This window comes from Carlito syrichta, unplaced genomic scaffold (genome assembly GCF_000164805.1).
Source record: "Carlito syrichta isolate Samal-C Ts95f unplaced genomic scaffold, Tarsius_syrichta-2.0.1 Scaffold315816, whole genome shotgun sequence".
NCBI lineage: Eukaryota > Metazoa > Chordata > Mammalia > Primates > Tarsiidae > Carlito > Carlito syrichta.
In genome coordinates, this window is record NW_007259912.1 from 650,278 (window position 1) to 662,761 (window position 12,484).

A 12,484-nucleotide genomic window follows, 5' to 3' on the forward strand; every position below is an offset into this window, starting at 1 on the left:
GTTTCCATGCAAATGCATGACTATATATTCAGATAGCATATCATTAATTCAGAATCAATAAACCATTAACCATGTAAAAGGTATTATTAAATAATCTAAATATTTTATTTTCAGGAGACTTTTATTGCTTGTCTTTGTGATAAACTTTATAACTATCTAGAAATATAAAACGCTAAACTATATCCTGAATAGATTTGTAAAGATACAAATGTATAACTCAACTAGTTAGGAAATATAAGCCATTTTCTATTCGAACATAAACATGAACCCTGGAAACCATAAATTAATGTTCTATAACTTTCACTGGTGTGGAACTATTATAACGTTTTACTACCCAAGTTTTATTTTATTCAGGGACTGCAGCATTTGCACACTTAAAATATTTGCTTCTGTACAAGGACAACTGATTCTCAGGCCTACGTTACAGGTAAATTTTGGAATGAAATAGAAAGAGTTTCATCAGCATTTTGAAAACTAAAAGTAATGGCTAGAAATTAATTTATTTGAAATAGTTGCATACTTACTCCAAAGGTTAATTTTTCATGTGTGATTATTTTCGTAATGTTTGGTCTACACTTTTACTTATTTAGCCAAACATATTCACCGACAATGAGAAGATAAAGAGCAAAATGATTTAGAGTCTAGTCTTAATATGGAAGAACCCTTTCTTGGATGTATGTTCAACTTCAACTACTCTTGAGAATGCTTTATTTTTTATAAGAATTGGGTCAATTGAATATTTTTCTCTTTTTGACATAAAAATGCATTTATTGGGTTATAATTTAACCATGTATAGAATATAGTGTTTACTTATAACTCTTTATAAAATTTATGACTTGGAGGTTTGAACAGAAATATTTTACAAGCAAATAATATTGTATTAAGCAGATGAATCTGTACAGCTTTAATCCAACAAGGAACTTAATTTTTTTTTTCTTATTCAGTTCAGATATAACTAAACTGAACTATTTCTGTTTTAAGGATAAATACATTTTTCTTAAATAACTTCCTTTACTTTGGTTTAGACAATGTTTGGAAAGTATAGGCAGGAATTATTTTCTACCATATGCTTGTATAAGGTAAGCTGTGTAAGTGTGAGGTTATGTTGTATTTGTGACCAGCTCTACCCCAAAACCTGAATTATTCCCTGTGAATACGCTTTCAGGGAAACATGAGCTAAAACACAACACTGTCATAGAGACTTTGAGATGGCTTTCAAGACATGCATCCAAATGAGTCTTTAGAACTAGGGGTTGCTCTTATTCTTTCTTGGTACAACTCTTTAAGGATGACTGTGTTACCATGGAAATGCTCTGAAATGTTTGGGAAGGTTTGATTAACCCTTCTTCCATGGATCACCATTACTGCTATTGTTTTCATCATTGGCAAATCCACTTCTCTTTTGGACTCTCCTCTCAGTCATGCATGACCAAGCTTATGCCTTTTACTCCTGTCTTCTTACTTTTCACCAGCTTTACTATTTTTTTTTCTTTTTCGCATCTCTTATTTGTTCTACATGTTGCTTTCTTCCTGGTTCTTAATTTTGACTATGATGAAATTTAGTCTATGATCTTGACCAGTCAATAATAATGCTGCTTACTTGTTTTCTGTTAAAACAATCATTGCATTTCTACATTTTCCTAATATTATCGCCAAAAGCATTTTATGCCAAAATCAATAATAGCGTGTTTGCAATATTATAAGGTAATGTAAACTATTTTAATGTATTTGAGAGGTCTGGTAGAGAAGTAACACATTTTACAGATATGCCAGTTGAAACACAGAGGCACTGCCTATCAGAGAGGAGTCTGAGGTCATTGCACTGCACTTTTTGGTCACTGAGCATCACGACTTCTCTGCAAGTATTTTTGGCACGTCTTCTGCACCACCTTCAACAGCTGAAATTTCTCTCATCCATCAAGTCTGGCTGAAAATGTTATCTCTTCTATGAAGTGTTCTCTGAACTATTCATGCAGAAGAAATTGTTCTCTCTTCGAGATACTTTATTCCATTCCATAGTAGAGCAGATTTTACTTGTATTATATTGACTTGTATATGGCTTGCATCTACTTTATTGGAAATTTCACGAGAGTGAACAACCTGACTTCTTCATATTTCATCCTCATGTCTTTAGTGTATAACAAGAGCCAGAAACTCTTGGTAACTATTCATTTGTTTGAACTAATTTTTTTTTAGATGTATCCGAAGATTCAATGGTGAGGATTTCTTCAACAAATGAGGATGCCTAGGTAACAAAGAATTGGGTATAATTGTATTTTATTATCTAAAAGTTATTTATTTTCCCCCAAACACTCCATTTCTCTTATTTTTTATGAGGAAATTTTCTTTGAGTGTAAATATGGAATATTCTCTAGGGAAAAATCAAACCTGTCAATCACTTAAAATAAATATGGCTTTTACAGATATGCCAAAGACATAATCACTGTAGGATCAAACTCTTGCACATGTAGCTTAATCAAAATCAGTAAAATATTTTAAATCAAATTTGTCAAATATCATGTATTCCTTACCATAAAATGGACAAAACTTGTTATGATTAATGCCATTATTATGAGTTCCAAATATCATTATTGAGTAATGCTACTTTTACTTACAGTTCAGTGTTTAAATGGAGCAAGATTAAAACTATTCAATGAGTCTTTATAACTTGTGGCAAATCACTATTACTTCCTCCAATTGCAATTGTAATATTATTAATCATAATAAATTCTTTTGAAATTCAGTGGAGCCGCAATATATTATTCCATATGCATTTCCACTCTATATTAGCTCCAGTGACTTAAATGCCTAAAAACTATTAAGTTACCATATAACACCTGCAGAATCATAATCAGACCAAAAAATTGAAATGGAATTACTCTCACCAGTTCTACCTGAAATGGAAATCAGGTAAATGAAAGAAGACAATACATTCTAAAATAAAGTATTTCTAAATGGTGTAAGACTTTTAAATTTTCTTTGCAAATAGACCCAATAGACTTCAACAAGAAAAGATTAAAATGCAAAGACATTTGTCTTCACCTGACAAAACCCAAGTAGGTTCATTCAAGTAGGTTATGCACATCTTCAGTCTAATTAAATGTTGAACAGGATTTATGGGGACAATAAGATTGTGGCCCCAAGGCAAATTTGTTATCACCTCTCTCTGTAAAGTTTTCTGCTCATGATAATAAGTAATGAGGAGTAAGAAACAAAAGACAGTCCTCCTGCTTCTTTTGTCATGGAATGGATTTTTCACTTTATGATGTGGGTTACTTGGTGTTGCCATGCAACTGTGGGTCTCACAATATTTGAGAATCTCTATCTTGACTCAAAACTTCTTTCCTTTCCATCTTGTTATGAATAAAAGAGATTGAGGATCTTCAAAAAGAGAAACCTCTATAAGTCAACTCATAGCAGGCAATTTTTTAAAATGCTCCAGTCCAGTATAAAAGGGAAGAAAATCAGTATATCTGGGAAACTTCAAATTTTTTTTTATTTGAGGAATCACCTTACAATTCCTTTCTTTTACTTGATCTCTGATAAGAATCTGGTGTAACTGTGCCTATCACTACCTTCCTAAGAATTAAAAAAAATAATTTTTAAAGTCAAGTATAACGATCCTGTAGTTCGTGGGTGTATTATATTAACCATACTGCTATTCTTTTCTAATGAGTCCCCTAAAGTAGATGATGAAAAGTAGAATGCTGTTTGTATGTATTTATATGTGTCCATATTTAAGTGCATGGAGATGTACAAATGTCTATCCATCTAAGTGGCTGTTTCTATAAACAAGTTTCATTTTCCATTTTTATTTAAAAATTGATTCCTTGAACATGCAAAATTGAGTTAGATAAGATTAGGCATATTGTGGGTGATGCACTAAATAGAACTCAAGTATTTTTATACAATATTAATAAGTTAGAGCATCACAGAAAAATTAATTATTTCCACATTATTGTGTTTGGGGTATAATGACTTCCTTTTAGAAGAACATAACTTTAAATTCTAGCATGTTTATGTTTTTCTGTCTCTATTTTTCTAGGTGAGTCATGTAACCTTTTGAATCTAAATCTTAACTTTCTGATCTCTATAATGGAGAGAGTATAATAACAGGGCTATTAAGAAACTTTAAATGAGAGAAGGCACAACATGTCAGTGTAGCCTCAAGATTATTGCGTGCATTCAAATAAATATAGTTCTACTTCCACAGGTACTTATTATCAACTTATCACTTCATTATTTCTTCGGTCGATTTTCAGTAGAAATGGGCATTTAACATTTCAAGTTTCATTTTTTCCTGTTTCAAACTCAATGCTTTCTTGAAATTCCCAGATTAGGAACTGAGAGTTTAAAATTCTTCTTGCCTCCAAAACTGGTGATTCCATTATATTTATTGAGTTGTATTCATTTATCTATAATTGTTCTTTCTTGCGTATTCTGTTTTATTTAGTCTTTCGACAAAGCCAGCAATGCCGATTATTATTATCGCGATTTTAAAGTTGGCAGAATTGAGTTACCCAATGTACATGACCTTTGGGCCTATGTTTTTGTCACTTCATTGTTAAATTTTCTTTAAACAAAAGTCTGGCTTTGATTTTTTTAATCCAGTCAATAGCCTAATTTCCAAGTACAAACAGGAGCACAGACATCTTTCCAAGAAAGCAAACATAATCTTTATATTTCTCATATATTTGTTTTTTTTGAATTTGCCATTATACTTATAAAAATAGTACAAAGTGGGTGTCAGCAAAATGACAGAATAGAAGGCCCTTGGCTTTCCTTCTTCCCACATGGGTGCTGAATTAGCATTAACAATTCCTCAAGTCTCTGTAAAGATCATGCACAAGGTTTACTGACATTATGTTGAATTATGAATATATGTTTATACTATACCCATTTATAATGATTAGGAATGTGATTTTCTTGGAATATTTACTCCCCAAGAGACTTTCTATCATCTTTTAGGAAAATATTTAAGTCTAGAAAAAATATTGACTTCTAAGGCATTACCATTCATAAAGACAAGATAAAATGTACCTGCAGGTCTAAAACTTGGCAAGATGCTATACTTTAATAATATAGTACTGAGATTTTAAGTTGGAATTTAAAGGGTTAAACTATCATTACTATTTTAAGAGAAACTTGTTTAAAAGAGAAACTGAATGTAGAACAAGCATGAAGAAGGACATATGGATTTCTCCTTAGGATTTTTCAGTTGTGGGTATAATTATTGTTGCATACTTGAGTGAATCTGAAGTTATAAGCCAGTTTTGCTGTTATGATTACAAAAGTCTTCTCTTTAATTGGGCTTTTTAAAAACATATACGTATCTTCATCACTCAAAATATGATTGCTTGACTTATTTCATTTTTTTGCTTCAAATTGTTTTCCACTTACACTAGTCAATGTTTTACTGTTTTTCTGTTCTCATTGTCTTGCATTTTATTATAAAATTTTGAAAATGGGGTGACATCATGGATACACAGGCCTTTTTTCAGTGCCTAATACATATTTTAGCTAAAAGGCTTTTGCAATCAAATGCTGCTTCTTTTTCTATGAAAAGCTATTTAATACTCTGTATTACATAATAAATTATCTTCCTGCTATCAATTCCATTGCACATTTGCCACAGTAGTTTTCTCTTCATTTTCACCAATATTGTCCCACGCCTTTTAGGGCCATTTTCAATCTGCTAAAATAAAGCATGATGCATTTTATGGTGGTGGCATTTTCACAACAAACGTTTCTATGCTGAAAAAGTTGTTACTCGGAGACCAATAAATATACATCAAAGTGAATCATACTCTACTCAGGAAAATATAAAAGTGTCATTTAGGCATACTAGTTGCTTTATTTTGTCAACAATTTCCCTGTAGTTGAGGTTACTTGTTTATTCTACTTTCTTTTTTGCAAAGATAAAAGAAAGAAAATCTATTAAGTGATTACATCTGGTAAGATTCTCCCTAGGTTCTTGTATTTTGCTTGTAATATTCAATATGCTATACTATCTTGATTTTTACATCATTCATGACCTTGGCCAAAACCCACACCCATTCTCAAACTGAAGTAAGGCCTTTGGAGCCTCAGATGTGTGTCCCAATTCCACAAGATGGTTTCCACATTCCACAAACTGTGGAGCTTCTTATAGCAGTCCTGGACTCCTGATAGCTTCCTCCAGGAGCTCTGTTCCAACCCCATTGATTTGTTATCTCCATTCTTATACCTGAGCTGTATAATACTTATAAATATTCTCGAGTAATACAGCTATAACCTTTATAAGTAGATTTTGATTGTTTCCTAAATAACTCTGAGGCTTATTTTACTTGTCATCAGTAAATTTCCATCGGTAAACATCTCAATTTTCCAACTGATTATCATATAATCCTAATTGTCACAAGACAAATGGGACCATAGTCTTAAAAAAAAAATTTGAAGACAATAAACTTGAGCTATGTATTCATTCATTCATTCATTTATTCATTCATTCATTCATGTTACTCCCCACTAATTTCTCTCTGTAAGTTAATTGAGTCATACCTGCTTTAAGATAAGGTATCTTCTTTCGTGCTCATAAGCAATACATTCACCACTGCCACCACTGTGCATTGCTTCACCAAAACATTTGTTTGGGTGGCTAATGCTTCTCAGTCACTGGGAATATCACTGGAAACAGACCTGGGAACAAAGCCAATATGTCCCATCAGAGAGCTTTCAGTATCTGGGGGTAAATAAGTAGATAGAGAATTCAATGGGGTATTTTAACTGCAGTAGCGAGGGAAGTACAGTACCATAAGAGCCCCTAAGGAAAAAAAAATATCTAGATTTGAGTGTCAGGAAAGGCTGCCTGAGGGAGGTGGCATGACAGTACTCGTCAGGAACAGAAAGGAGAGGAATAGGAAAATATGGTTTTGGGATTGGTGATATCATGGTCAAAGAGGTAAGTAAGGACATGCATTGCATATAGCAGAATGAAACTTAGTAGTACCAGAATGAGCAGAGCATAGGGAGAAGAAAAAAGACCTGAGTGGCAAGCAGGGGCCAATCATGAAGGACCTCAGAAGTTACGTTAGTGTCTTAGGCCAGAAACTAATATGATTGCTTGTACTTAGATGGCACATTATAGAAACTGCATTCACATTGGATAAGACTGAAATCTGAGAGATCAATGAGGTAGCTGTATAAATAGCCCAGGTGAGGTCAGATGATGTCATTAGGGTTGTGGACCTGGGTTTGAAAAGACATGGGCAGATACGGAAGGTGTATGAGAGAGACTCTGTGGGACATTTGATGAGTAAGATTGGGTGTGAAAGAAGACAAGCAAGACATTAGGTTGATGCTGATGCTTCTGGCTTAAACAAATGAGTGCATTGCATGTTATTCATTGTAATGCATAATAGAAAAGAAGGAACTGATTTTAGACAAAAGCGATAAACTCACTGTTTGGTGTTTTGAGGGTAGATTCCCACAGGGTATACAATTGTGGCCATCCAGAAGACAGAAGGATATAGGAGTCTGAAGATCACAAAAATGGAAGAATGGAGTCGAATTGTCATGGATAGAGCGATACATTGCAATAAAAAAAAGTATAGACCATAAATGTAGACATCTCTTTATGGCACAATTGCTTTTTCTAGTGAATTTTTTGATTAAATGATGTTCAAACCTTTCTGCATATTAATGTTCAAGGCAGTTTTTTTACAATATGAGTTTTGGTGTCCTAGACCAATCACAGAAAGAGTAAATCAGAATTTGGGGATTTGGAAATTTCAAGGCTCCAGAGATTGGTATTTTTGTAGCAGCTTTTCAGGAATTCTAGTGTGAAGGTTGGGCTAATATACATATTGTAGAGTTGATCTTCAGGTTACTACTTAATATTTTATAATGTCTCTGTTATTTATGATTCTCAAAATCATATTGCTCATGTTCTCTTGAAACTATAGGAAAAGGACCAGGAAATGTATAGTTTATGATCAAATAATATGCAATTTAGAATTTATTACAACATGCAAGTCTTAGTCATAGGTGATATTCATTACCTACCTTGGCAATAAGGTCATGTTATTTTAGGAATACATTCATTTTGAAATTAGAATTAATAAGATAGACATTAATGGATATTTAGTACCTAGTACTCCCAACACTCTTATTAACAATATTATATAAATTATATCATACACTAAATGATTAAAAATCCATATCTACTGTAAATAGATTTTTTAAAATTTCTAGATTCTAGAGTTTGTTTACTTGCCAACGGTTCCATTATAAATTTACTAACAAGTTGACCCAATGTTCATAAAAGTTATGGTTAAAATTTAGTATAGATCATTTTGGTAATAAAAATGTGTACATTTCTCTTTTTATGTGGTTGGAACGCTGTTGAAAATATTTTTATTGCAAAAAAGTTAGCACAGAGATTTAGACATCAGAAATATCTATTTTTTTCTTCTGTTCTCCTAAGGGGCAAAACATCAATTATCTCTAAATCATAATATGCTATCTTCTGACTCTTAGTTAAATGCATTTAGAATGTGTTTAATATAAACAGTCACTTTTTGCCTGAGAATTAATCAAATATGACTCAATGTATAAGAGATAGCATAATGTGTGGGCAATCTGGTAGTGAATGCTGTTGGTGATATAGATTTTTCTACTTATCCTTTTCTCGTTTTGTTTAGTCTTACCTCTTATATAAGTATATTTACTTACTCTTTTAACATGTCTTAACTTCTTTTTCATTCCTTTCTTATATGTCATTGAAAGACAAATCAAATTCCAGTCAAAAAATTAAAAATAAACAACCACAGAAATATTTGAGTGACTTTTATTATAGAATTAATGTAAATTCTGAGGAAAACAAAAATGGCAAGAAGTCAACAGGCACTTAAATTCTGTAAAAAGCTTGGCTTGATTACCTTGCAGAATAAAAGAGAATGACAAAGAACTCTAAAATAATTATTTTTGCCAGAAGTAGGGTATTAGATTTTAAATTCTGGACATAAGAAGAGAGTTCAGGTGAGCACATTGTAGAGAGGGTGAGTACAGACCTAATTTGGATACCTCTGAAACTTTCTGAAGATCAGACAGCAAATAGAATCTGAGATTTGCACATCTAAAAAACAAATAAAACCCCCTCTTGGCTTGAAATAATGAATAGTTGCCAGTGCGTGTTCATTTGGACACGGGATTAAATGGTATCAATCAAGAATATGCTGGGGAAATTCTCCAAGATTTTTCTTTTAATTCCTTGAGAAAGAAAATAATTTCTTTATGATCAGTGGTCAGTTAGAAGCCAGCTACTATTTGTTGCTCAAAGATTTTTAAGTGATATCCCTTTGAGCAGCAAATATTAATATTAACATTAATATTAATACCAGCTGGGTTCGGTAGCTCAGCCTGTAATCCCGTGCTTTGGGAGGCTGAGGTGAGTGAATTATCTGAGCCCGCGGGTTCGAGACCCGCCTGGGCAACTTGGCAAGACCTCATCTCTATAATAATAATAATAATAATAATAATAATAATAATAATAGTAAATATATATATATATAAATACCTGTATGATTTTGGATAAAATTAATTCTGCTAATTTATGGTCAGAAGAAAATGTGTCATTTAGCATAATCAAGAGAGGAGCATGAGCATTTATCATAACAGAAGTAAAATATTAGCACTATCCTTTCAATACCAAAGCAGGCCACTAGACAGCTACAATAAAAATGAGTTTTACCTTCCACAATATGAATGCATCGCTGAGAGGGAACTATACAACCAGGAATTGCATTCCCAGAGTTTCTTATCAAGACTATTTTCACCAATGGAATGCTAACAGAAAAATGCATGTTACTTTCCAATTTTTACCACTCCTTTCTTCATTTGATGTTGAGTGCGGTGAATTCCAAGGCCTTAGGAAGCAGTGAAGCTGCAAGCTGAAAGGAATCTAGCTTCATGACTCTTCATGAAGAGTAAAGACAACTGAGGAAACTGCACTGAAATGTTTCCTGAGCAACACATAAATTCTATTGCATTAAGCTATCCAATATATAAGGTTTACTTGTTATAGCTGCAAAGATCATTCTAAAAATACAATCACCAAAGATTTCTAATAGCAAATTGTCAGTAAAACAAATTTCTAAAAGATATTATCCTTTCCTCCAGTAAACATGAACATTGTTGGAATTTGAGTATTTATCTAGAAAGTAGAATAAGTGAGGAGTTTTCTAGGTTTGCCTGGTTTGTTCATAAACTGGCACCCACAAACCTCAGACATAACTTTCTAGAGTTATGACGGAAAAATTATCAGAGAAGGTCACAACCTGCAAACTATAAAATCTCATAATATTGTAAGACTAACTTAGAGTTGTATGTACAGACTTTACATTTAAAACAAACATTTGATGAAAATAAAAACTTTTATGTAAAATTTAAATAATTTTAAACATTTTGCTATTTGTTTTCCTATTAAATTTATTTTTAAAATATACAATAAATAAGACTTTCAAAAATAAACTTCCATAATAACGTTTCTACTGGTATATAATTATGATTGTTTAATTTACAGAATAGCATTATAAGAACTCTTCCTGAAAAAATGAAATTATTTTGATTATTATTATTATTTTTTGAGAGTCTCTCTCACTCTGTCACCCAGGTTGGAGTACAGTGGGTTGCTCACAGCCACCCCAGCGTCAATCTCCTGGACTCAGGCGATTCTTCCTCGGCCTTCCTTGTAGCCAGAACTACAGGCGCGTGCTACCATGCCTGGTTAATTTTTTGATATGTAGTAGAGATGAGGTCTTACCAAGTTGCCCAGGCTGGTCTCGAACCCTTGGGCTCAGGCAATCCTCTTGCCTCGGCCTCCCAAATGCTGAAATTACAGACTTGAGCCACCACGCCCAGCTACTTAGATTTTAAACCTAAACATTTTTGATTTTTTAATTTAATTAAAAAATTTGAAAAACAAACTCAAAATATGGTATCTCATTTTATTCAGAATTTTATAATCGAGCTCATTAGTTCACATATGCAAACATACTGTAAGTAAAATCACATTTCCCAAAACACAACTACCAACAATAAAATGTGGTTATAAAAAAAGCCCTTTTTAATGAAATCATGTGAACAAGCAACACTAATTTTTTTTTTATAATCAATATTTTTTATTATGATGTTGTGGGGTACAGTTAAGGGTTAGGTATACAAATACGTTTCATTCGGGCACCCTATTGATAAGAGGTGCTTCCCCATTCCCAGACAGATATTTGCTACCGTTAATCCCATCTCCCTCCCCGCCCATGGTTTCCCACTACTGTCAGTCATTTTCTTATAGTATTAGGTTGGATGTTCAAGGTCCATTATATGAGTGAGAACATGTGGTACTCGGACCTTTGTTTTTGTGAGAGGTCACTCAGTATTATAGACTCTAGCTCCATCCAGGTTGCTGCAAAATTCATGAATTTGTTCTTTTTTATGGCTGCGTAGTATTCCATCATGTATATGTACCACATTTTTTAATCCAGTCCTCTTTTGATTGACAGTATGGTTGTTTCCAGGTTCTTGCTATTGTGAACAATGCTGTGATAAACATACGTGTGCAGGTGTCTTGTTTTATAGAGTGATTTGAGTTCTTCCGGATATACTCCCAGTGCGGATTGCGGGGTCGTATGGGAGGTTGATTTAAAGCTTTTAGGAATCGCCACACTGCTTTCCACAGAGATTGCACTAGTTTACACTCCCACCAACAGTGTAGAAGTGTTCCCTTTTTGCCACACCCTCTCTAGCAGCTGTTATTTTTTGAGTTGTTGAAAATTGCCATTCTGACTGGAGTTAGGTGGTATCTCAGTGTAGTTTTGATTTGCATCTCCCTGATGATTAGTGAGGTTGAACATTTCTTCATATGTCTGTTGGCTGCTCGGATGTCTTCCATTTAGAAGTGTCTGTTCATATCTTTTGCCCATTTGATAATGGGGTTGTTTATTTTTTTCTTTTCAGCACGTTTGAGTTCCTTGTAGATCAAAGATGTTAAGCCTTTATCCTACCTGGTGTTGGTAAATACTTTTTCCCAGTCTGTAGGGTGTCTCCCTGCTCTCTTGATCGTTTCTTTGGCTTTGCAGACGCTTGTCAGTTTAATAAGGTCCCACTTGTCTATCCTCTCTCTTATGACCTGCGGGTTTTGGGTTTTGTTCGGGAATTGGAGGCCAGTTCTGATTTCCAGGTTTGAGGTTTTACGTTTAGGTCTCTGATCCATTTAGAGTTAACCTTTGTACATGGTGATAGATAGGGGTCCTGTTTCAATCTTCTACATGTGGTCAGCCAGTTTTCCCAGCACCATTTACTGAATAGGTTCTCCTCTCCCCAGTGGTGGGTGGTGGAGGCTTTGTCGAAGATGAGTTGGTTGAGAAATTGAGGTTTTGCTTCTAGAATCTCAATTCTATTCCATTGATCTATATGCCTATTCCTATACCAATACCAAGCTGTTTTGGTG